Below are 26,074 nucleotides of genomic sequence, written 5' to 3' on the forward strand. Positions count from 1 at the left end.
ATATTTCATCCATTTGAGATTCGAATAGTCCGAATTTTCGATACAAACATCAGAAGGAAATTAGCCTGCAGTGGAATTGCGTTATTGCTAGTTATCGCTTATTGAATATGCGGTTAGTCGGTTCGAGTGTCGCCTGTGTCGGAATTCGTCCGCCGAACGGGCCTCAGTCGCATTTAGAACGCGAATCGCGGTAAGCGAGCAAAAACGACCGTAGCTCCCCTAGCGGCCGTCCGGCGCAACTCGAATAACGTCAGTCAACTCTTGGCTATCGCAACGGAATCTTACCACGCCGTTCGCGGTTGCGGCGATCCGAGCACGTAAATAAAAGTATTCCGACGAACTATTCCTCTAAATAAGCTCTGTGTTGTTCCCAGTGTACCAATTCCTTCAATGAGAGTGACGAAAATGTGAGACGTTCCACGAGCTTTTGGATCTTTTGTGTCTGGATCGTTCTCGTGTGCGGTTAGTGTGGTTTTATTTATCTGTGGGAGTTACAAAACAACCCCTGCGTGAAACCTAGCTGATAAAAGCGAAATTTATAGCGCACGTTAAGGTCTATTTACACTACCCACACCTGGAATGCGCCCCCTGGAACAGCACGTGATGTTTCGATAGACGTTTGTTGTCGCGCCGTACGCAGACGTTGGAAATTATATCAAATTTGTAGATCACTTTGCAGGGGTGGAATGTCCCGGCCAAAATGGCATTCCCAGTCGGCCGTATATCTTCTTAATTGGCCTTTATATTTTTATTTTTGGCGTTCGGTAATAGCATGTGCGCACTGACATGATTTACACGCGGACGTGCGTTTTTATGTATTTATTTTTTCTTTTCGATAAAAATCTGTTTGTCTCGCCAACACGTTTCTGTGGTACTTCAGACATGCGCCCCGCGGACCACGCCCCCCGGAATAATTTATTAATGAAACACGCATATTAATTGAACGCGAAAGATTTCCCACGGAACGTGTGGGGATGGCGATTTTTACTGAATCACACATCGGACGCAAACATTGCACGTGTGTGGATGCCTTATGGCAGGTCGTTTATCGCGAGGTATTTGCGCCGGATTTGGTTGTTTTTCCGATGGTACTGGCTCGCCAGCTCATGTAATTAGATTATTATTTTTCGCACTGACACCGCCTTTTACCGAATGCGTTAATAAATAAATGTTGGGCTTTTTGCGTGAGAGATAAAACTGTGATAAATGGCAACGGAGCTGCTTGATCAATTACAAAGCGATTGGTTGGTGCCTTCCATTAAGCATTCATATTTCGTCGAGAAGGACCATTTATTCGATGGGAATAAATCTAACAAACGACTTGCTGAACGGCTGTTGAAAACATTGAAATGTCTTGGAATGTATTTTAATCTCAAATAAATGTAGTTTTCTTTATTTTACTTTTTACATCTTGCGGATTGTAAAGATACTTAATACAGGTGTAAACCGTTCCTTAGATTTGAAGAATTCCCAAACGAGTAAAAAATGAAACGTGAAAGTAAAATCTTAACTATTCAGATCAGAGTTCCCTAAATGTTTCATCGTAAGGAATTTCTATGAGTATTGCGCATGATTTAAATAGTTGTTAAATACCTGCAATGAAATTTACATAAATAAGGAATTCTGTGTTGACATTACAAATTTCCCATTTAAGTTAAACTAACTAAATTTTCAATGACAAATTTTAATGAAATATGCCTTAAGAAAGTATCTTAGTTTATTACATATTGCACACATCTGAATGTAATGGCTGCAAACTTGTGCAATAAACTAATATAAGTAATAAATAGTAGTAATGAAATAGCAGGTTGTTCCTAGACATTTATTTTATTGTATATACCTTAAGATTTAATATACAGCATGTACCTAAATTGTTTGGTCAAACTTATTTTTATTTATGTATAGAATATTTAGAATGAATGAAAATAGTTGCAAGAACAAGTGGTGGAAACCATATCATACTTCATTTCGTCCACAGACAGCCTGATTTCTTGCTCGATATTATTTTGTTTCATAAATAATTTGATATTTTGTTTACATTTAGATACACAAAGGAAATACTACCACGAAAATTCATAGCATTGTTCCTAAAATCTTGACAGGAACAAATTGTATTAAACTTTCATGCAATATTGTTTTGAGAAAAACGGTGGGTAGTAATGTCACAATTGTAAAAATAATCGCAATGTAAGTATCAAATTTTCACACGATCTGTTCCTATCACGATTTTGTGAACAATCATGTGAATTTTCATAATAATGTTTTTTCCGTGTAGTTGGCTGGAGGTCCATTTCTTATTTTATAATACAGAGTGTTACGAAATTCGCGGACACGGACTGTGGGATCATATTAAGCTAGATAAGGTGATAAAAAAGTGTCTTTATGATTTTTCAATCAGGCCAGTATTTTTCGAGATTGATATAGCAGTATTAGCAGTATCAAATATCCAAAAATAATAACAATTGTTCAAAATTTCCACCGTCTGCTGTTAAACAAGCTTTACCACGTTATGCTACTACTCGACTGGAGTTGCGTATCATACGTGGTGTTATTTGCTGTATTGATTGAAATAGGCGGTTCTGCAATTCATTTAAATTTGCCACTGGTGTTCTGTACACCAACGTTTTTAGGAAGGCCCAAAAGAAAAAATCACATGGCGTTAGGTCTGGAGAACGAGGTGGCCAAGCAAATGGACCGCCTCTGCCAAGCCAGTACAGGGAACCTACTATTTAGGTAATCACAACGTGCATGTTTAGCAATTCGTTTGTCATAATTGTTTATCAAATGATTAAAAATTGAAAATTTTTATTATTTTTGGATATCTAAAACTGCCGTCTCTCGAAAAATATCGGTCTGATTGAAAAATGATAGAGACATTTTTTATGACCTTATCTAGCTTAACATGATTCCACAGTCCGCGTCCACGAATTTCGTAACACCCTGTATATCTCGAAAATGATGAATTCAGGCAGCATACAGCAAAAATACAATTTTTTAAACCCTTTAGAAGTCCATCGCAATAGTAAGTCAAGTTTTAAATAGCTTGGAGGAAAAATAAGAGTAAAAATTATTATGCCCACCCAGCATGTACATGTCTACACAGAGTGTTTCTGAAATAAGTGCGTTTCTTGAAAAGAGTGAAAGAGCGCGCAAAAATAAGGAATTTTTATTAATCAACTGATTGTCTAAAACATTACGTTTTAAATTGAAAAAAAAATTCACATGAAGGTTTAAACAAATTTGATTCCGTCCTGGTGTGGCAGCCAGCTGTACCTCGAAGCTGCCGCGCGCCGTTACGAAAGCGCTGATGGCGGTTTTGACGGTTTATATTTTGTGTTCGAAAATGCTGAAATTTATTCAAATTCGTTTAAAAGTTAAACGAATAAATGCATTACTTATCAATAGACGATATGCTCTTCAAAAATTGTTTCCATGTGCTAATAAACATGCTTCCAATCGACGGTTAAAATTTTATCACCAAAAGCACCACACCACACATTCACTGAAAACCGTTGCTGGAACCGAGATCTCTGTACAACGAGATCTCTGAATCCTTTGTACATGATAAGAGTGTAATAGTTGATCCCGTAGTACACGCCACACGGTGGTTATACGTTTTATAGTAATATTGCAACACACAACGCACGTGCACAAGATGCACAGGGTCGACTTACATTTATGGTTCATTTTCGTAATTAATTTTCTCGAAAAGAAATGCATTTAGACCATCAGTTACTTGATAAAAGTTGCTCATTTTCGTGCCCTGTATCGCCCTTTTCAAGTAACGTACTTATTTCAGACTGTATATGTACACAACCCACATCAGTTAAATATGTTTGTGGGCAATCAAAAATTAAAGCTACATACCAAATTAAAATAATATTACTTCAACCTTTTTTTTTAATTATAAAAAAACGAATTTTTATAACATCCTGTATCTTGAAAATTAATCGCTTCCGGGCACATGTTTATCGGAACTTTTTTGTTGATCTTGTGACGCAGAATCCGCCATTAAATTTAACCAAGCATTTTATGTACCTTACCTTGCATAAATTTAGGTCTGATGTTAGGAGAATTAGATATTTTAAAACAATATATCACTGATCAAGGCTATTTCGACCATTCAGAGTAATTTTTATGAAACCGCCCCACCCAATTAGAGGCGCTTTTAATTAAGTACAAATAAAATAAGCAGGCTTAGATAAAAATAATTGTATTGTATCGCGTGCGGTTTCGTGTGAGAGTTGTTTAATTTTTTTCTTTCTCCTGTGTTGCAACCACGTTTAACCGTGCAATTTGTGTCACATCGTATCATTGTGTTATTAAATCACTTACCCGACTGGATTCTCGAACAAGCCGCAGCCACCTGTAAAATTGGATTCACCTTAGTGTGCGTTTTAATTATTTTTTTAACTAGGTATCGAGTCTCAACAAAGTGAGGGTGTTTAGGATATGATACGTGGGCGGTAGATGTCGGCGAATTAATGAAGGCAGCGAATGAAGCGTGATAAAACACGGTTTTCTGAGTACGTTATTCTGATCTTTTTCGAAATATTTTTCAGAATTTGTGGTATTTGTTGTTGTCTAGTCCAAATCTACAAACAAGGTCCACCTACAAATGTTTTTAAACAAATGTCCGATGCAAAACAAACATTAATGAAATGTTTTTTGTTTCCCCTGAATGAATGTTTAAGGACAGAAGTGCATACCATAAAATATTAATCATTCGGTTTCAATATTTGAAAGAATAATAATGAATAAAAGATGATGCTCACTGATATTCATACTTTAACTGAAAAAAATTGGTTCATTTATGCCCATACAAAATTCAAAATTAAAAAAAAATAGGATACAAAAAGCACAGACGCATTTGTATAAACGTTTTTATATGTTTGCGGCTAAATGTAGATCTGGACTAGGTTTTAGAGCCGGTTTACACGACACAAGTAATACTAACAATTTAAGAAAGGTAACTGAAATTTATCCAGAAATATGATCTACATTTTTATCGCCATAGATATATCTACCTTTGAAACTTATTCTATTTTTAACTTTATATGAAATGTGAAATTAGTACAGTGGGTATTGAAACAGATTTTTTCATTTAAAAAAGTGGAAAGTTCGAAAAAAAAATCAGAAGAAAATATGGATTATTGCTTAAAAAACATTTTCTACTTAAAAATGAATAAAAAATGAAAAATTATTGGTTACATTGATTCGGCAAAAACGACAAATATAAATATTGCCGGAATTAAAAAAAAATCGCAGCGCTTTGAAATAGTTACAGCTATACCAAGTCATTCAAATATCTCTAATTATGCAATTTTTTAACTTTTTTCCAACCAACATTTTCACTCCAAAAATTTTTTTTTATCAAAAACCAATAATTACCACTTGTAGATAATACTTTGCAGTTGTCAAAATACTACTTGGATTTTCTGTATGATCATTATTTCCCTAGAAATTGATTACCAAATTCAAAAATAATTTTTTTGCTTTGATCGAAAATCGGCGACAAATCATCGTATAGGGCTTCGAAATCGTTCAAAGTGAAGGAAATTAAATTATCTTAGAGCTTTAAGGTGAAATTACCCAAAAAAATTATAATAATTATAATATTTATTTAATATGTTATTATATAACAAAAATATTTAACATCGTAGACAAGCAAGACTTTTTAGTCAAGCAAAAATTTGGAAAAAAAAATTCATTGGTTTTCTTATGATTACACAAAAACCGCTGACGTTAAAAAAATTAAGCTTCAATTTCCTTTTTTTTTATTCTCTCTACGACCATTTTCCTGCAAGCTCTTTGAAAAGAATTTGGGATTTTTTAAATATCCCTTAATTTTTGTGACTAGTGTAGAATAATACAAGATATCCCAGGGATACTTACAGCTACTTCAAATATTTAATAAAGACTGAAAATAGAACAGAAATCAAGCTTCAATGTTGAGAAATGAACATAACCTGAAATTTCACTGCGTCGATTTTATATAATCAGTTCTAAATATTTTCAAATTTTCTATCAAAAGTTTTTTAATTGTTTACAAGTTAAAACATCAAATAAAGAATATTTTTCAATAATGATATTGTGGAAAACAATTATCATGTACATTAAAAACCTGTCCAGCATTGAAGTTCATTCGCAATATCTAGTAAACGCTTGACATGACCTATTTCGAACTAATTAGGTTTTATCAGCCATGCGGAAACGACCGATGAATGGTCTAGTTATTTGGATGTCTATCTACCAATATGATTTGAGTGTGGATGAGATATAACAATGTCCGGTGGTTCTATTAAGGAATTATATTAACTGTTTACTAGATATGCCCGTGTAATTCAATGTTGCACGGGGCTTTAGTACCCAGAGTAGTTGTTTATTATAAGTTGGTTAAAGCTTTTTTTCGTACTAGTCATACTTTTGTAATATCTACGGATTAGTAGGTTGCTCTCTGCCTATAATGCTTTGACTAATTAAAATATCCGGATACAAGTGGAAAAACCCTTTAGAATGAACTGGAATTATAAATTATTTCAAATATTACAACGTTGCTGTTCTCATTCTAACATATCTCCATTACTTTTTTTAAATACATAATTGGTGACAAGCAGGTCTATCCTGTAGAATGGACCAATTTATCTTAACGGGAAACGGATTGTCTAAAAATGAACACAATTTTTTTAATATATATTTCCCTGCCATCGTCATTGCATGCTAAGCAGCAGTAAAGCCTCTAAATTATCGATTAGGTAGACGCTGTTACACTTGTAAAAATTAGTAGAAGCTAGGTGTGGGTAAAATTATTCTGATAATCGGGATTGCTTCATTTTCTCGCATACATATTTAAAAAAACAGCGTTTGTATTAAAAATCCTTAATTTAGCTTGTTGGTTAAGATTATTTTTTAGTGTCAACATGTCCTAATTTCTATTTTAATCGTTTCTAGATTAGAATTAAGTTGTACAGATCTTCATGTGTGCTAGCTTCTAAGACTCTTGTCACTTCAAACATTTGTTTAAAAATCCTCAGTGTTAACCCACTTACGAACCTCTCGGAGGAGACATGTAGGTCAAACTCGGCGCAAAACTCCTCTCAGCCGACGAGTGAAGTGAACTTGTACTCCACTAGTGAGACGTAGTGCCTCCTGTGTTTCGGTGGTTATTCTTCGTCAGTTCCACCGCGCTGACCTGTCAAACTGTTTTACACCAGGGGAAGGGACGTCGCCGGGGAGGGCACCGCCGAGCCGCCGGTGGAGTTGCTCAGCCAGGAGTTCCCGACGGCAGAAGCGGCGGCCGGACCCCCGTCCATCTTGCTGGGCCCATTCGATGAGACCGACTATTTGCTGCCCCCGGCTGCGGCTCCAGCTCCTCCAGATGCCTCCCGCATGTCCATCGGGCCAGTGGAAAATGCAGGGTTAGTATCTACTTCGTTTGTTAAATTGTACGTAACGGAAGTCATTAAGTAAGGAAACAGCGCTGTTATAGTCTTTCCGATCTCAATTGAAGATTCAAGAGGTTGGCAGTATGTACCAGGTTCGGTCGCTGACGCAACAACTCGGCATTGAAATATTTGAAAAACGTGTTCCTATATTTATTTAGCCATACCCATATACGGGTCTGGTCGCCTAGTTGAAGAATGAGCGCGCGGGCAAACGCGGCACAAACACAGTCGCACTGGGTGACAGTTGTCAACAAGTGGCTTAGCAATGCAGTGCAGCAATGTGGAATTTGGTGTGATTTAGGTAATTTTAATTTATTATAGGCACCTTCTACAATCATTCATATTACAATTGCGAAAGGGAGAAATAAGAGGGCAACATGGGATTTTGCAGAGGTTTTGAAACGGAACAAAACGAAATATATCATCAATATAATATACTTGTTTGAGGACATAAATCATTAAAATATGATGTTGGTCAAATGAACATACAATAGAAATTTTCTAAATATTATACAGGATTTTAAAGAATTTGGAACCCCTCTCTATCTTAGAAAATACTGCTCACCTTGAAGGTCATTTAGAGGTCAAGTCGAAAATTTTAAATGGCACCGTATACTTTTGACCCCGGAAATGATAAGAGCGGAAAATTTTACGTTCGAATATGACCTTCAAGGTCATTTAGATGTCAACCTGAAAATTTTAAATGGAACCGTATATTTTTGACCCCGGAAATGGAAAAACTGGAAATTTTTACGTTCGGATATGAAGGTCGTTTACAGGTCAAATCGATTTTTAATAAATGACCCGATATTTCTCGCTCTTTTCATTTCCGGGATCAAAAGTATACGGTTCCATTTAAAATTTTCAACTTGACCTCTAAATGACCTTGAAGGTCATGGTCAAGGTCTTATCCGAAAGTATGAATTACTATTTTTTTCATTTCCGGGGTCAAAAGTATACGGTACCATTTAAAATTTTCAACTTGACCTCTAAATGACCTTCAAGGTCATAGTCAAGGGCACCGTTGGATAGCTCACTCAAAACCCTGCAACTTATGTTCTAATCATTTTTTTGTCTGAGCAGGGTTTTCCGAGATAAAGGGGGGTTCCAAACTTTTTGAAAACCCTGTGTACAAATTATTATAATTTTGTACTTTTAGCAGAAGCTTTTACTCATTAAATTATATTGCTAGGCGTTTTTATACATGTTCAACTGACTTCGGAAAGACTATACAAGAGTAGGTATACAAATAATTCAAATAAATTTCCAAAAGAAATTACTAAAATCCTGTCAAAGGAGGTCAAATAATGTTCTTTGTCATCAAAATCTGGGTATGGCTATGCAAAAGATGTTTACTTAACCTTTGACCTCATAGTCAAGATTCTTCTTAACTGATATTGCGGGAAATAACCAAAAATATTACGTGTTATTAAAAATATTTTTTGTTTCCAAAAACAGTAAATATTCAATTTCAGACGATATTTATGTATTTATTGTTTCACTATTCAGACAGAGAAAATGCGAAATTACAAAGAAAGATAAATCTAAAAGTTCTGATCATTAAAAAAGTTTGCAGTGTTTTATTTTTTGTATTACTCAACTTATAATTACAAATATGAACAACTGTCATCATGGAAAAAAGTATTCCGTTCAAATATGGCATAATATACGAGCCGTTATTTTAATAAAATCTAGCGTTGGTTTGCCACACCTTTTGAGAACAGCCTGCAGAATATTCATTGTAATAAATTTCTAGTTAATATAATTATAACTTTCATTTTCTGCATCTTTTTGTAAATTTAAAAGTATAAACATTACCTTCAATATTAGAAATATATGATGTTGATCTTCAGTTACCAGATTAAACTGAAAGTTAGGGAAAAATTGGTTAGCGATTAAGGAATATTTGGAAATTCGATGACTGACAATGATTGACAACCATGTTATAGAAATTATGTATGTTCCATTCTTCCTGTGTCATAACACATACACTGTAAAAAAATTTAAACATAATTTTCACCAAAATAACCGGATTAATGTACACTTGTTCAGCACTACACGCCATATAGCACGCCACGAGATGACCTAATGGGGACGATGGGAATAGGCAAAGACAACGCACGACAACCATAGAATGGGATGGAGTGACTCAATAATGAGGACATTTACTCCGATTTAACTACAAGTGCACCAAATACGAGTTTATCTGCGGAATTTATTTGACGGGTACCTGTATTTGAATGAAAGTACTCAGTTTTAGTTCAAATATTATCACAAATGAGTAAAATTATCAAAGTGCTCAATATTGAGTGAAAATGTACTCAATGGTACTCAATTGCTTTCACTCACACGTACCTTTTTACAGTGTATAGTCTACAAACGGGTGTAAGTCCAATGGCCTCAAGTCCGGACAGTACGATGGCTATTGATTGCAACAACTCAAAATTGGTTGTGTATAACCAGTAGTGCAGGAACTGGCATTGTTTTGAGCTTAAACTTCAGCACTGTACAGAGTACTAATCACAAATTTCACTATTTTCTTGGAAGGGCCACTAACATAAAAACGATATAAGCATAGTTTTTCCAATGACGAAATTTGAGATGAGTGATTCTTACTTTCTGGTTAGAAATGACCGAAAGCTCGTCTGGAGTTTGAAGGAACATTTATGGGATATGAAAACAAAAATAGAAGCCGTGCATAGTCGGGTCAAAAACCACAACAAAAAGATTTTTTGTAAAGTGCATTTTCAAGCTGCGACCAGGAGGCAGTCGAAAAATAAGACAAACAGTTCCTGTAAGCGCTTTTAGAACGTCATAAAACAATTCCTGTTATAGGACTATATCCAATTAGTTTTCCATAAAATTAAATTTCTTAGGTAGGTATATGTATGAGTTTAATAATTATACGTACAGAGAACCTGTTGGTCAACTGTGAGACCCCGGTATAAGGATGATACATTATGCCAAGGCTTGCGCCTCATCGTCCTTCCCTGCGTTATAAGATCCGACACATTCGGCTGACGCCGGGGTTAATACATCACGCAACGTCATGAATCTTTATGTCGCGCTGGTACTGATATGGGTAATAAGTCGCTCGGTAATATTTCACCGAAATCCATTAGAATGCGTGGCAATTTCCTTGAGGTTTTAACAGATTTTCTTTTGCCTCATCATGCGTCAGATTCAATGACATGTTAGTTTTACCTTGCTGTTTACAACATGGTCATACGAGATGGGTTATCCGAAAATGTGAGGTTTTTCCATATTCTGTATTTCAAATCTGCTACGATAATAATTTATTGTAGGTTCAGAGATTTATGGTTTAGTAAAATTCTGCAAAATTACTTTGAAAATGATCTCATTAGCTACGAGATTACGGTGCAATGAGATCATCAATTCGATTGTTTTTTGCAACCACTGATTATTATATCAAAAATCATTTTTAAACTTAAAAGATTCTTTTTGAAAGCTGGTCTTGAAAGTAGGAGTTTTTCATATTTCTTAAATTGAAATGTTTAAATTTATTTGAAATATTTTTCCGTCGAACTTAAGAAGTAACATTCCAGTGCAATGCTTGGGAGTTTCTTTCATCTAAAACAATTATTACAGTGGAGAATCGCCAGGAATTTGATGGAAAAGGGCCCCACAATAATTAAAGTCCATACACATGTAGTTCCTAAACCGTAAATTTCTCCCCAATGATAATGAATATGCATCTCGCGGAATCTACTTCATTAACGCCAAGCCAGAAACAAACACGACCGTTATTAAAATTTAACGTAATAAGACTTTGAATAATATGGTGGAGCTAACGGGGCACCGTGATTTAATGTTGTTTGTTGGATCCCAAAGGTTTCTGCTCAACTTGAATATACAAACTACCGTCGACGGGAACATAAACCGAGGCCGTGTTTATCGTCAGGAAACGTAATGAAAATTGAAAGCACTGTCTAAAAACAAAGCTGCTGCGTTGCGGACTGGCTTTCCGCCATCCATCTTGGCGGCGGCGGCGGCAGCAGCGTCTCCGTGCCGTGTAGCGCTGACCCGTGGGATTTTTACGGAATAATATAACTCTTACTTTATTTCAAAAGTCTTGATTAGTTTATTCAAATTAATGTAAAAGAATTAAAGTACTTGTGTTATGTATGCTCTTTGATACCAACTGTCTGAGTATGCTAACGAAATAATTCCATAGTGAAGCTACACTGAGAAAAGGATTTAATTGGGAGAAATAAATTTTATTAGAGCCAACTAAATCATTTATTTGACTTATTAAATATTTATTTGGAGTTAATAAGATCAAGTATGTATGTCTCAAACTCGATAGTATGGGCCTGCTGTGAGGATACAAAGAATTTAAATAAAATTAAATTTGGGACACGTGGTGTTAAATGGGATGAGGTAAACTCGATTTTCTTCGATCGAAAGTATTTCCTTTGGGATTTGACAGAAACGACTAATGACGTCATCAATTATATTTTTTAAAGAAACCCAAATTTTTTTCCTGTTAAAAAGCTCTCTTTTTTCTAATAAACTTTTATTAGAGAAATTTTTCTGTATTCCCGTTTAAAAGTTAAACAATATCGGCCTAAAGAGTCTCAAAAGAAATACCACCTAAAAATCACATTAACGGTGAAAGGATCAACTAGTCGTTGGAATGTTCGTTGTTTAAAGTGCATAAATGTCACAAAATACTTGTCATTACTCAATACGAACGTCAAATGTATAACTTTTGTGCTTACAAAATGTTTTCTCATTCAGAAAAAGTTGATATTATGTTGCTAATTTACGACGAGTCACAAAAAATTCAAGAAGAGCTGTAGACCTAATGGACCTATTCAGTGTCCCGGAAAGTCGCCAGAGCTAACACCCCTCGATTTTTTTTTATGGAGGGTTTTAAAAAATAAGGTTTACAAAACACCTCCGCGAGAACTTCAGCGAGGCTTTCCAAACTTGAATAGAATAATAAAATATCCACATTTCACAGCATGCGTGCACAGTGATGGCTGATACTATTCTACCGACATGCTCTATTAACTGTTGAAGGTTGACTTGTTGTATTATTTAATTTTAGGAACAAACTTATTTTCTAGAAGTGTTCTTAGTGTGTTCTTTGGGATTATTTTAAGTAGAAAAGTCGTAATGGGCCAGGAGTTTAAAGCGACAGTTTCTGAAATTTAGCATTTTGAAATGAAAAACAAATAAACACAAATATCTCTGAAGGTGTTTTACGAGATGCACCACCATTAAAAACCCCAGAATTTCTACGCTACCGAATTTTTTGGAAATTCCATTCTTCTATTTTATTTAAAAAAAGTATAATCTTACAAATTTCGTAAATAATGTCATCTTTATTTGTCCTTCTAACAAAATCCCAAAAGTTTTTATGATTGATATTCGTATTCTGCCTATGGAGTACCTAAGACGCGGTTGGCCGAATTTTGCGTCCGAATTGCCGCCAAAGACCAGCGGTGGTATAAAACAATTAAGAATGCTTGTGTAAAAATGTTGCGTGTTAAATTAAGCGTTGCTCATCGCGTCCATTTAGAGGAGAGAGAATTTAATTTAGAAACAGTTTAAAACCTGAATAATGTAACGCCGACGCAACAAGCGAAAGTACTATTCATCAGGCGGCCTGATGTATTAAGTGTCCCAACTTAGCCTGTGGTCGTATTGTTGCCGAGGCCGTTTTATTAACTTTAAATAATTGACTGCAGTCGGGCGATAGTTGTTGTTTCATTAGCGTCCAAATAAATGCGGGGGAGCTTAAACATTGTACATAATTCATGTACATACTTGCAAAATGGAAATGTATATGTTTAGGCTGGACTTGGAAAATTTTATTCACCGATTTGTATTTCTGCTATTCCAGCTAGCCATGTTCTCATCTGTGTAAAAACGAATCAGCTATACTTATGACTGAAATGTCCACAGAAATACGTATGTTACTGCTTAAAGACTACCTACTCACGTAAACGATTTTAACGACTTTTTTTATTTTGTGGTGTTATGTGAAACAACTACCCTGCGGACTACAACCCCGTCCAGCATTTAATACTATAAAAATGGGTATATTTCGATTTCAAATAACTCGACTAAGAATCCATTGGATGTTTTAATACCTTAATCTTAATATCTTCATCTTCTAGGTGTTTTTTTTTCTAATTTTTGTGGTGAGATGGAATCGAGTGTTGTTTCTGGACTGGCATTTTTTTGCGATTTTTCTTGTACGTATGAAATGGAATAAATTCTGCGCATCTCATGAATTTGTAAGAGAAATTTTAATATTGGGAAACGGAAGTATGGCGGAGAGATTAGATTTTCAGGCGGCGTCAAATAAGGAACTTCCTAAGATTTTAATAAAAGCGAAAGTTTTTCCGGATGCGCTTTTTGATGTTTTCAGCGTGTTACGTAAGTATTTTATTCAATAAAATTTTTATGAGATTTTTAATTTTGTATGTTTTTAGAACATTACCTGAGTTTGTGGGATAAACATTTGTGTGTTCTGTGTGGGTGAGCCGATATACCTAAAAAGGTATATGTCATACTTTAATTGAGATTAATATATTTATTTTTTGTTATACGTTGGAAAACAACTAATTTTAGTCATGTTATGTAATTAATCATCTCAGAAAAGTATCGTTCAAGTTGCGCATAGTTGCTATTGTATAATATAATAAAAGCGCAAAATCTAGAGATGTAGCAAAGAACTCTCACTGCGCATGTCTTCAAGTCAGTTATATCCCAGTATATTTTTAAATGTTCATAAAGAATTTTAAAGAAAATCACAAAGATGTGGTAAAATGTATTCGTTAATATTTTCACAATACAGGCTGTAAGAACTTTGACTGATTACTTGATTACTTTAAGAACTTTGACTCCCATTACTTCAACATGAGATAGAGTTATCATAAATGAACAAAAAAGTTGTATTTTAAAAGGTCGTAAGATTAACAGTTTTCAAATTACAGCGAATATTGGGGAGTTTCATGACAACGTGACAACACCGCTTTACCTGCTGATGCACACCGCGTGTGCACGCGGCAGAATTGTCCTACGGAAAAAATGTAAACAAGTATTATTGTGAAACATTTAGTAAATTGGAAGACAATCGTTTTTCAGTTAAATAAAATGTATCGTTTTTTGTAGTATCAAGTGTTGTGCTTAATTTTTAACTGGAATTTTAGTAATTATGAAAAACCTTTAACCATTAAAACAGGAACTTAACTTTTAATCAAATTATGTACATATTTGAAAAATATGTAATTAAAGTACCCAAAGATTCACGTCGTCCAAATAATCAACGTAGGTATTAAAAATAATTTAGGTACTTATCAAAAAGCAAAATTCAGTAACGTTTAAACGTACAAAACAAACTACAACATATGCTTAAAATGTCCACCACCATTTTCGATGCACGCGCGATACCTTTGAATCCACTCGCTGGGAAACACCTCTAGAAAAGGAAATAGTGGTACTCAAAAAACACTGCGACACGGTTGAATCCAGATACCAACTGAATTGCGTATTGGTGGTTGCTGGACACCTTTAGTACCTTTAGTACCTCGTGTTAATAAACCACCGCGCGCCGTGCCGTTATCACATTGCCCTCAATTTTATCGAATTTTAAATTTATTACAACGCTAATTATTTTTTAGAATTAAGCATAAAGAGTTTAAAATAGTGATAAACATTGTATTTTATGATATTCTATGCACGCAGTTATGTCAATATTCCTTAATTAATTAATCGAACTTTTAAGTACATCCAGTTGGAGATTTCTATCGCCTGTTAAAATTAAGGCAGTCAAACTTCTAATACCCTGTATACAAATTGACGGTAAATAAAATTGTTAGAACTTATTGTGAACTTCTTGAATCGTTCCTTATATACGACTAAAAGGAAGTGAATTTCTGCCTCTGATCTGAAGCTTCGCATCGATCAATTTGTTCGATATGTATCTAGTGGCACCCTAATACCTGTCCTTTCGGCTTGCTTGTTTTTTTTTTTTGTTGATAGACGTTGGCCATCCATTTCATTGTCGTTTGTGAGTGCGTGAGTGAGTTTGACGCTTGATCAAGTATATTGCACGTATTTTTATGGCAGTCAATAGCATTGTGTATTGTGAACATAGAACACGGCTTGATCACAGATTTAGTCCATTTTTGCCACTACAACGCGTATAGCTGCTTATTAGCATAATATACATTATACACAACTGTTTATTTATTTGATTGTCGCCATAAAGTTTCCGATGTATAATTATTACATTTGAGACAGTTTTTCACACTAAATGGTAGACTGTAAAAATAAAGTAACTTTTTTACAAATAATCTCCTCACTTGTAGGGATAGTAAGAAGCGTTGCGAAAGTGAGTTTTCATATCGGATACCACATCATATAATCTTGGTTTACACACACACAGGGCCTAAAACATGGAATCGGTAACTCTATACTCCCAAGTTCTGTTTCACTTAGCACCTCGAGCTCGGTCACGTTACAAATTCAATTCTCATCGCTAACAAGGAGATGGATTCCCTTGTAAAGGGTGTGCATTCGATATCTCCCATGTAAACAATATTTAAGCAGATTAATGTGTTACTTGCTTCGAGTTGGAAAATTGTAGAGGTAGTTTCGATAGAGAATGGATTAAACTTTATTTTTCCGAATTCATAAATATGAAAGCGAAATAAACACATGTATTTCTCTGTTAATTCATTTGTTTTTAGCAACAGACCCGCTGGTTTATGTTATATCGAAAGTAAACGATACAAAAACAAATGTAATGCTTAAATAATGATTTGTTTTCGAGCATTTATTTACATATTTTACGGTAAACATTTTTGTAGTGTGTTTATACAATAAGAGGAATAATTGTTATCCCCACCCATTTCTTTTATATGAGTAGTCAACAGTTTTATATGTAGAAATTAATTACGAATAACAAAGGGCGTTGTCTGACGGGATATACAAATTAATTACGATTAAAAAATTTAATAATAATAATATCATATACTTCCTCAAGTCAATACATCAATTGAATAGGAATAGTCAAAAAAACTACATAAAGACAAGACTAATTTACAACTTAAGATTAATTAACAGAAAGTGATTAACAAAATATTCTTCCACTAAATAGAAACATTTATCAACCAAGTTATTTTTTCAGAGCCTTTTTGAAGCTATAAACAGAGAACAAATTTTTATATCATTAGGTAATCTATTGAACATTCGTAAAATGGCAAGACTGCTTTGTATCAATTGAGTGAATCTGTTTTCTGCGAAGAAACTGATTTTTGTTGATAAAAATATGTAGACATATTTCATACAACAAAACAGAAGGTATTGTTAAAATACTGTAACAGACGAATATCCGTCTACAGGATTCCCTAGCTGACATTCCGAACATACACCTAATTACACGTTTTTGAGCAACAAATACATTATCAGCGTGGCAAGATGCCCTCCAAAAACAGACACCATATCGCAAACGCGTTTCTACCTGGCAGTAATATAGCTTTAATAATTGATCAATGGTCAGGACTTTTCTGATATTTCGAAATTGATATAATACTGAATTTAACTTCATTACTAATTCGTTACATTGATTATTCCAAGTTAGACACTCCTCCAGGGTTAATCCTAGAAATTTTACAGGATTTGTGTTCTTAATTAGTGTATTGTTAAATTAACATCAATACTATTACAAAGCTTTTGTCTATTGTGAAATCTTATAACCTGAGTTTTATTGAGATTTAGTAATAATCAATTTTGACTAAACCAGTCACTCATCCTGGATATCACTCTACCGCAAGTCTCAGATAATTTTTTATCCGATTTGTCTGAGATCACCACTGACGTATCATCGGCATAAAAAGTGAAAGACCCCGATCCTGAAAGCTTGCCGAAGTCATTAATGTATAAAAGAAACAGGACAGGGCCCAGCACCGAACCCTGGGGTACCCATGTATTGACTTCTTTAATTAAATGGATTAAAAAAGAATGACTTGCTTTTGACTTTCATGTTATCAGTGTACTGCATGGAACCATTACTTGGTTGAATTTGATCAATAACGTCAGTAGCAACTTTACAAAAATAGTCACTGAACTAGTCCGCAATTTGTTTAGAGTCGGTAATAGACATGTTATTATGTTTTAAAACTATGTTGGGAGATCGTAAAAAAGGTTTATTCAACAATTCGGATACAATCCTCCAAGCTGTTTTTGTTGGACTATTTGAGGAGTTTATTTTTTCTTGATAGTAATCATTTTTAGTTGATTGCACTAAATGATTAAGTTTTAAATTTAATTTTTTAAACTCAACATTCCAGTTTATGATTTAGACTTACAATTAGTGAGATATTTGCGTTTCCTTGCGATTAAATCTAGTGTAAAATATATTCACACTTAAGCGATTACGCGCTATTATTGGCCATTGTTGGCAATGCCATTTAGAACACAGAGTAAGACACTACGTAATTGCCTATCTGCTTAAAGAAAAGTTCTAATTCTACGTCAGTCAGTATAAAATTATTTTGAAGAATTCCAATATAACAGGATGAACTAGAAAAGCAATTATGCCATTTATTGACTTTATATCAAATAACGTTTGATATAAAATTTCAAATACATAATTGCCAGTGTACCTAATGAAATTTTAATTCTTAATATTTCAATAAAAGCGTTATCACTCCGCCCACATCAATATTTTAAAGAATTTTATGGATGGAGGCGTTATTGATCTCAAGTAGGTATATTTATATTTTACTTACATAAAATTTGTTGAGTGTATTATTATTTATTTTATTCGAAATTAATTTTAGCATCAACAAAGTTTAATTTGATTTCGGTTGTATCCAAATTCGTTGATTGGTTCCAAAATCCAATTAAATTTTGACTGTGCGACAGGCTCGTTTCCGTTTTTTTTTTCTAATATTCGTTGGAACGGTTATTATCAGCCTCAACTAGAAACCGTTACTTTCGTTTTCAATCAGCGAAATAAATTAGACCAAAGATTACCGCCGTGGCAGTTGTCCAAAGAATAAAAAGTAATATGTCGTAAAAATAGCCGGCGGGCTATTTGTAATATCGTTGAAAAAGTACACGTAGAGAACGCGGGGCTCCGTTGGATTTCGATGGCTGGTCGGATATCAGTGGACAACACTCCGGGCATTTCCAACTAAACGATCCGTGAAATACCGGAGAAGATGGCGTTCAGTCTATTCCATCAATACGCCGAATGGTTTTTGCCCGTTCGTATCTTATTACACAGAACGTAAAACGTGTCATGCTTGATTTAAAGATTGTAAAAGGTATAAATTTGAAATAATACGGGGCTTTGGATTTTCCACAAGGCAGAAAACACGGCTGACGAGGTATTGATACGTTTTTTTATTAATTGGGAAGTTCCTGTAAGAAATCGTCACTAAGGCAATGTAGGCTTTAACGTAATTTTGAAATAACGCGAATATCGTCAACAATATAATAAAATTTTTGTAGTTTTGGTGTGACTATTTGTAAACGGTTTTGGCATTATAGAATTGTTTGTGCTATGCGTTATGAATTACAGATGAAATAAAAATGTGGGATGTATTACATTTATTTACTTAAGGTCTTATTGAAATACTTTGCCAAACTTTAATGGAGAATTCACGTCAAAAATCAGAAAACAATTCCAACAAACATGTGCCCGGAAACATTTCGATTTAAATGTCAATATAAAAGTGCAATTTAATTTCATTTGGAATTTCTAAAAATATATTCATTTGAAAAAGCTTTTTTTTAATTTAAAATACAACATACTAGACTAAATTGAAAATAACCCCAATATTATTGGCGTTACAAAGGAGATACAGACATTTTTGCAGGAAATATAACATAAGTGTGAATAGTTTTTAATTTCTGAACACTGGTAATAATCTAAAAATGGTTACTTTTTATTTAAAATAGTATTTTCTATACTTTTATTGTGAATCAAATAGTTTTCGAGTTATTTTCGAATAAATCGAAAATAACTCGAAAACTATGACGCAGGCTTATTTAAAAAAAAATTAAAAAAGAAATAATTTCTTGTTTTTTCTATTAAAATGGAATATATAATTTTTGTTGAAAATACCAACCGGAATTAAATGTGCTTATCCAATTTCCAAATGTTCTACAGTTCATAGTGACGAATTATTCAGTATCTGCGCCACTGGTTAGCAAATTTTGTACCAACTCCATAATGAACACTTTAGTGTGGCGTCACATATTTCGGCCGCAACAAATGTAGAATTGAACAACTTCAAATTAATTTATTTTTACAAGGATTTAGAAGTATTTAAGAACAACCAACACAATGTGCTTAAAACTTACAAAAAACCATATAAAAGACTATTCCTAAAAAATCAAGTAAAAAATTTAACATTAGCCGTGTTGTCCCTAATGCGCATGCTCAGAAAGAAAGCCTTATACGCAGACGAGATCTTGTTAATATGTCATCGCTGTCATCATTAGCTTATTTTCTCTTGTATTGTTTAATCTTGGCGTTTTCTAGTTCTAATAAGTATTTTTATTGTTTTTCGTGATGCTGTGCTGTGCCAGTGCGTTTATCGAGTGATTTTTTTGGTCAAGTGGTTTATTATAGACGTACTCTTAACCTTAGCCAAACTTTTCTTGAATGATATCCTGTTGCGGGGCTACTTCGCTTACATGAAATTATCTTTAATGCGCATGCTCAGTAACATTGATATAATTTTAATTTACTAATTACTATAAAAGTCAATATTGTTCTTTAAATTTAAATATATAAATTCTATAATTCTTTCAGTTTGTCACTTGGGGTTTGAAACTTAAATATTTCTAATATTGCCAGAATATCGCGATATTTTAGGTTATCGCAAAAAAGACATGTTTTTGGCACTTGTGCACAAAGTACATAAGGTCGAAAATCGACCTAGTGAAAATATTGAGAAATTCTTCATGTACTATGGAGTTGCCTATTATTTGGCGTATGTGATGTCACTACTAAAAAGGTCTATTAATTAAGTCGTTGGCCCAAGTTTCTTCAATATATGTATAACAAGCACAGTAGAGATATTTAAATAAATGTGACATTTATTTTTTCTGGACACAAATTTATAAGAACTTTTTTTATCGATTCGTGACTTAGAATCCACCATTAAAGTTTAGAGTAGTCGGTATGTAAATTTCATATACCTAATATGTAGTTGTTTCTGTTGCTTTTCAATAGGTAAGTGGTTTGTGTATGGTGTAAAAATTCAGCAACTTGTTGCTGGGTACCAATTAGGAATATCTAATCAAAGGCTAGTTCGTGTATTTTAAACAGCATTCTAGTGTTTTCATTTTTGAGATGCAAATACCTAAATTCGCTATGCTATTGTAACATATGTATAGTCATGCCGTCAGTTTTGCAGAAATAATGTAGGTAGGTGATATTTGATTGATAAAACTTTACTGGTATTTAATAACAATGTTGGTTCGTCAATATGTAATGGTAACTGTCATTTACTGTACCCGTTATGTGTCGATTTTTTTATTAGAGCTGTTAGTGATTCTGATTAATTACTAATTCATTCATATTGAGTCAGCGTCATCCATCGTGATGCGTTTACTGTTAACCACTCGATGTCGATAATTTGGGCACACATCGGCTAATATAGACCGCTCGTTTAACTTTGAATTTGAACTGTTGGTGTATTGTTGCATGTTATGAGGATAACTATTATTTTATAAATATAAAATTAATTAATTATTAAAATAATAAATTATTGTCATATTTTTACGGAGGTTACTTTTGACCTTTTGAAACATGTTATAAGTATGTTTTTTAAATTGAATCGTGGAAATAGAATTTTTGCTATAAACCTTTTTTTCGTAACTTTTATACCCCGCTGCAAACATTTTCTTATTTGATACTTCGGTCAAGATAATTAATCTGATAAGTAGGCTCTAACCATATCAACTCTTCCTTAATTCTGATTCATGCTTTTTTATATCACTCTGAAACTTATAAATAAATACACTGTATTGTTGCTAAATACTTAAATAAAAACTTTGAAAACAAACATAGCTTACTGTCACTCTCATAAACTGAAAATAGAATAAAAATGTGTGAAAGCAACTGACAGAAGCAGCTTTTCAGAGGCGGAAATACGACGTTGAACAACAGAGACTAGCCTCCGGTTCCCTTCGTAAGTGTTCGGAATAAGATGGGATTCTGCTTAAATTTAAACTGGTTACAATATTGATCACGTCACTTCGTTTGTCTCATTCACGGTTTAACTGTTGCTTTTTATTTATTTTAGATTAATAATATCCGTTTTAACTTTCCTAAATGTGTCCAATGAACTAGGCCAATGTTAGAGATCATTGGTACTGAGATCCACAAATTAAATACATATAGTGCTTAAAAGAAAGTAATAACACTTCTCTATACACAATTGTGTCATGGCCAAAATATCGGTTTCCGCTATAACATAAAAATTTGCCTCTTCATATGCAGTTGTGAGTTTTAAAACGGTTTTTTTCCTCTTACACCTTGTTAGTTTGGTGCCTTGCCAATTGTCTCGTGGTTAAATTTTTGTTATTTTTATTTAATTTCTGTTTGCTGACCTGTATGTATCAGTATTAGTATATTTCTACTGCTCTTGGCAATATTACCTTTGAAGATATTTACTTGTTTCTTTTATTTGTATTTCTAGGGAGAAAATTACACTCGAGGCTCAATTTTGTGTTCTTTTTTTTATTTTAAACGCCTTCGTATTGCTGCTCCATTTATTCCAGATATTATATGAAAACGGGACGGGGTTTAATGGAGCGGACAAACGCTTGTAAAAGTAGAGAAGGGCCTCTGGAAGATAATTTCGTAGGATCGTGGGGATGTATCGATATTTCCGACTTTTAGCGCCTTTATTTGTTGTTTTTTTTACCGTACGAACCATTATTGCGTCGAGATGTAGATGGTTGATGTCTATGATTGTTGTTTTAAAAATATGTGCAGAGTTGAAATATTTAGAACTTGGCAAAAAAGTGATAAACAGCAACGGAAATCTGTTTTTAACAAATGTGTGTTGTTATAAAATGGAAGGAAATGGACAATAAAGAAATCCCTTTAGTTTAGTGTTCTTTAAAAAAAATTTTTGTTTAAATCCCTTTTTGGTGGAAATCTTTATTTTGTCGTCCACAGCTGTACATTCTAGTATACAATTTAATTCTCAGAAAATTAACATTTAGATTTCGCAACACCATTAACTACTGGTTATGATTACAACACGTTTGTTACGCTTACTGAAATTTAAATTTAACTATTAATCTGTATGTTAACACCTTGGGCTCGACTTCACGCGAGGTGTGACTGTAGGAGTGTGCCCTCATGAACACTTTGAATATGGTTGGAATCGTTAAATAAGTACTTTTTTGTAGTAGAAAAAATGTTCTTCAGTGAATGTGGGGGAATGTTCCAATGTTAAACAAAACATAACATTGATAAAAGACGAATTGTGAAATACGAATTATTTCTAATATATACTGGGTGTTTACAAAACCTTGAAATTATTTTTTAATGATATTAAACCGTATCATATACAAACAAAATAAAGTAAATAAATGTAACTGTACTAAAAAAGTGTTAACATCATTGCGAACTAAGTACTGAAGTCAAAAGTCACCTTCTTCATCAATAGACTGATAAACGATTTATTCAAATTAAAGAATTACACACACATAATTGGTAGTTCTTCTTCATTCAATTTTTTTCGTACTATTTGTTGTTAAGTATCCATGGAAATAATAAAGTAATAATTATTACAAGAAATAGTTCGTTTAATAAAATATAATTAATCCTACACAATCAGTACAGCAAATAAGCTAAAGTCTAGCAGAATATTATTCAAAGTACTGTCTGAAGGCCACTCAAAGCGTAGCGGGAAATAATAATTTAAACTAGTTTTTGCGTAACTAAAATAACATTTTTATATTTACCCTTAAAATTACTAAGATTAAGAACTTTTAATTTTTCTTGTACCGCATGTGGGGGTTTGCTTTTCCTATAATAAACTAAATTTTGCCAAGAAATCTAAACCGAGATGAAACAATGGGAGGTACAAGTAACAGCAATCTTTGATATCGAGCAACTATAATATTAGTATTGGGCAAAAAGAAATATATACGTATACATACAATAGATGAAATGTGATAATATTGTATCAATTGTTAACTCAAGGTATCTGGCAGTATCGACATACAGACATCTAATTTGTATCTTGTTTTATGAACAACACTACTTTTATTTCCAAATATCATAAGGCTTGATTTACTAGAACTCATCTATAAATTTTATCCAGTTCTGTATTAAGATTTATATTCGCTTAATCAATTTCATTTAAAGATAAATTAAATATTAGAGCTATCATTTGTATAAACACACATTTCACTTACTAAAGGACGTGTAAATAATAAAGAGAATAGGTCCTAAAGTTGAACACTGAGGCACTCTTCTAAATATATTTAGACTAAAGAAATTAACATTATAAATTGCAGTTTCACACTTGTCAGTAAGGAAAGATAATAATAAAGTTATGGCAGACCTTCAAACCTGTATTTCAGTTTGGTACATAAAAAGTTATGGTTTGATTTGCCAAATGCTTTAGAAAGGTTTCAGAGAACAAGAAAGTCATGGAAACGGATTATTGACGATAGTTTGACAGTAACCAGTTGCAAAAATCTACACATAAAAGATGTTATTAATCCTTGCATATGAAATGGATACAACTATTCTCCCTTCAGTGCATGCCATACAATCCCATTAGTCTTAATAAAACAATAACCACCAATAGCAATAATACCGGATTAGGATTTAAAAGAGACTTAATTTGTCAGTGTTGCGAGAAACAATTACTCCGAGGGCTATCTGCCCCTACAGGCATTGAATTATACCCGCAACACCTAGTGCAACAGCTAGGATGATCGTTCGCCGGTTTAACCCACCAGACACAGACTTATTAGTCCTCATCAGTGTGCCATAGGTGAGACAACCGACGAACGATCCAGCAGTTTTACGTCGTATCATCACGACAAGGAAATACATTGTACGCGGAAGCCAGCACGGCAGATGGAGATATTTGCGCTCCCGCGTACAATTAAAAGGGACTTAGATGCGCAATGGAGTTAAGAAACAACTAACATTAATGCGAGCTGTATATGTAGGTACTATCGAAACAAGAAATCATTTACATAAGGGTTTTTCTTTCACATCATCTCTATATGCATTATTTAGCAATCGCCTTCATTTATCAACAACCATCTCCATTAAAAATATATTTCCCCTGAATATCATAAGCAGTCTTCATAATGGGGTCTCAAAATAAATGAACCTCCAGCAAACAATGATTAACAATGTTGCGGCCCATCCCACCTAGGCAAATAATTGCCACGATGTAGGTATATCACTCCGTGCCGTATAGAGAATAGCTGTTTACTCCCGAGATGTATATTTCTGATTGATAGCTGCCAAGGCATCATCTACAACGCAACGTCCGATGCACGGCGCTGCGAGCTCGCCTTTGTGATTTACGTTGTTAGGATAATTAGCAGCCGATGTGATGCATTAAGTGAATATTATGCGTTATTAAAGTGAGTTGTACATTCGCTAATCGCCTCATTGTTGTGTCACGACCGGTGGTTTTGCAAAACGTTAAACATGAATTAATTGAGAGGAGAGAATGGAGTAGGTACAGTTGGCAGTTAACACTTTTACGATTGCCAGTTACTGTTTTAGACGTAATGCAAACGTTTCATTCAATGCAGACTGTCCATATTTCATAGTCGTAACGTTTACTACCAAAGAGGTGTGACAGTAAAATTTGGAAATTAAAAAGTGACGCATACGCTACTGCTAAATAGCACGAAAATTACCTTCGGAATAGTTATTCCTTTGGGAAGTTATGTTAGAGCCACGTCATATCAATTTTGGAGCAGATTTGGCTTTCAGAATTTCTGTACGTTTTTCTTCTGTCTAAAGGCGGGTATCCACTTGTGGCAATGCTGCGTAACGTAACAACGAACAGGTTACGGCCTGTTGCAAAATGTGACACGGTTCGCTGCGAAAGTATGTGTGGTTTTCGTCGTATCATTCATTCCGTAACGTAACAAAATAAGGTTACGAGACGACACAGGAACATAAACTCGCAGTATGAACCTGACTGCAATAATTGATTCGTCACTGCAATTGCAGTTAGCACCCGCGTCATATAATTTTATTCATCATACAATTTTGAAGAATAAGAAACGGAAATCTCCGGAAATCTTTTCTTTACTCTACTCCGTGGCACAAACACAGAAAAACACACTTTTCCTAGTCACTGCAGAAAACAGACTGACCCCAGACCATATACAAATGACTGAAGAAACAAAAAATAAGACAAAATCACATGTGCAACAGGCAAAGTTACGGACAAAAAGGTAACCCCGTCCCAACATGTGGCAGAAAGTACTGTTGCATCCCTTTGATGCGACGACTAAAAACCGACAACTGATGGTTCGTCCCGGATTAGTTACGCGTGTCAAATTTGTTACACGTGCCATGCAACAATTTTCCGTGTCCACTAGCTGTAACGTAACATGTTCGGTGT

The sequence above is a fragment of the Anoplophora glabripennis genome, unplaced genomic scaffold (assembly GCF_000390285.2).
Source record: "Anoplophora glabripennis isolate ALB-LARVAE unplaced genomic scaffold, Agla_2.0 scaffold238, whole genome shotgun sequence".
NCBI lineage: Eukaryota > Metazoa > Arthropoda > Insecta > Coleoptera > Cerambycidae > Anoplophora > Anoplophora glabripennis.